Here is a 2,500-nt window from a genome sequence, read left to right as displayed (position 1 = left end):
GGAAATGCGCCATATTTTGCTGCATCGCTATTGAGCTAAAACAGGAAATGCGGGATATCCCGCACACACATCAGGTTGTTGCACTGCGTCACATGGTACATCAAAAGCAACATTTCCTCGCAACATACGTCAAGGTGATGTACTGCGGCAGCTCGCAATTCCCGTAGTGTTGATAAATATTGTACATTTGATGGAGTGTTCACGGTCCGTTGCGCGGGTGGGTTACACGAACTCTAAACTTTGTACTACCAGTACTATTACGTAGAATCTCGCCTCCAATTGCTGCTCTTGCATCCTAACTGGTCAATCTACAGTCTTTCTACACACACACACACACACACACACACACACACACACACACACACACAAGCCTTTACCCTCGGTCCCACACGCACCAAGTAATCAACTCTGTACTCAGACGATTGTCACAGCCACAAGCCCCACCATCACGGCCCCTCGAACACTGCCATCACCACCACCGCCACTACTACTTCCACTTCAACTACCCCACAAATCCTAACCATTACGGTACACTTACCGAAGGGGAAAGTCCTCGGCCTGTAACCTTCGTGAAATGCCTACACGATTCAACACTATAATAGCTATAAAACACCGTGAAATCGACCGCCGAGATTCTGTCCTCACGTGACTTCACCTACTTGCCGTATTCAGCAAACACAGTAATCACCGCGGGAAGAATGGCTGCTCTACCTGGTCATTTTCCCCGTAAGGTGTCCCATAGTGCTTGTTCCCCCCTACCTGTCACTTTCTCCAGTAGTGCCTCTATCACCGCAATTACCATGGAGGAAGATACGAGTCTGGGGGGACAGAAGGGAAGGTTTACAGTAAGGGCGAGGGTGGCAACAGTGGCGTGGGAACAAAAGGTTTAGAGAATTTCAGGGAGGACACCTCAGGATATGACAGTGGAAGAATGTTAGTTGATGGCAGAAAGACAAAGGAATGATTATAATAGTGTTTGTAAAGCCTGTTGAAAAAAAAAGTATGTTGTGTTTTAAATGAAAGGAAGAAATTTTCATTACGGAAAATATGACAGAATATGTATAATATGTTCCTTTAGTTTCAATGAGGATGAAAAGTCAGATCTGAGTGCTTTTAAAACGTATAGGTCATACACCAACAAAACTACCATTTCACACGCTGATCTGTCTACCAGCACCCATCCACAATTCCCTCCCTCACACACACACACACACACACACACACACACACACACACACACACACACACACACTGCGTAGTGTAGTGGTTAGCACGCTCGACTCACAATCGAGAGGGCCGGGTTCGAGTCCCAGCGCGGCGAGGCAAATGGCCAAGCCTCTTAATGTGTGGCCTCTGTTCACCTAGCAGTAAAAATAGGTACGGGATGTAACTAGAGGGGTTGTGGCCTCGCTTTTCCGGTGTGTGGAGTGTGTTGTGGTCTCAGTTCTACCCGAAGATCGGTCTATGAGCTCTGAGCTCGCTCCGTAATGGAGAAGACTGGCTGGATGACCAGCAGACGACCGAGGTGAATTACACACACATACACAGCATGCATCCACAATTCCCTCCCTCACACACACACACACACACACACACACACACACACACACACACACACACACACACACACACACACACACACACACACATACAAAACAAAAATGTGCACAATTCTTTTCCTCCTCTTACATCTATCCACAACAACACCACTCAATGGCCTGGCTGGCTAGTTAACCTACATACACCTGATCCTTCGTAATTAAAGCAACATCAAGTATTACGTAACCTCACCTGCCTCTCATACCGATAAAAGCAAAGAAAAAAAGAAATCAGTGAAAAATTATCATACGTTATTATCGATGTAGTTTTGATGGGAATGATTTTTCTTTTATCTCTCATGTGTTCTTTTCATCTATTTTATTCACTGGCAATGGCTGTGGCGTGACTTTTTCGCCACGAGTAAACGCTGGAAAAATAAAGGCAGCGTTTTATGAGAAATGCACTTTCAACTCTTATCACCGGTGGCAAAATGCCTGGAATAAATGTACGTATGAATATGTGCCTATCTGACTGATTATTGCATGCAGCAGCGAGATAGTACATGTGTGGCCTTTGAAGCACGATATTATACACGATACGTGTGTGTGTGTGTGTGTGTGTGTGTGTGTGTGTGTGTGTGTGTGTGTGCACGCACTTAAGACAAAGAGAGAGAGAGAGAGAGAGAGAGAGAGAGAGAGAGAGAGAGAGAGAGAGAGAGAGAGAGAGAGAGAGAGAGAGAGAGAGAGAGAGAGAGAGAGAGAGAGAGAGAGAGAGAATGAGGTGGTGGGAATGACCTGTGTGTGTGTGTGTGTGTGTGTGTGTGTGTGTGTGTGTGTGTGTGTAGTGTTATTCCTTTCACCTTGTGCGTACCAGAGGTGATTAACCTACACTGTACTCGTAACCATTAAAAACTATTGTCGTCCACAATGAAAACAGAAATAAGCCAACGGACACAGACTTT

General features: G+C 45.6%; 1 long non-coding RNA gene across 2 annotated transcripts in view; it reads right to left on the bottom strand.

The window, feature by feature from the left end:
- The window catches only part of LOC123513087, a 41,621-nt gene that overhangs the window by 38,169 nt on the left and 952 nt on the right, over positions 1 to 2,500 (bottom strand). The window lies entirely within an intron of this gene.

Source organism: Portunus trituberculatus, chromosome 35 (genome assembly GCF_017591435.1).
Source record: "Portunus trituberculatus isolate SZX2019 chromosome 35, ASM1759143v1, whole genome shotgun sequence".
Classification (NCBI taxonomy): domain Eukaryota; kingdom Metazoa; phylum Arthropoda; class Malacostraca; order Decapoda; family Portunidae; genus Portunus; species Portunus trituberculatus.
The sequence above is the reverse complement of the archived record's forward strand: the minus strand, read 5'-3'. Positions and strand labels throughout refer to the sequence as shown.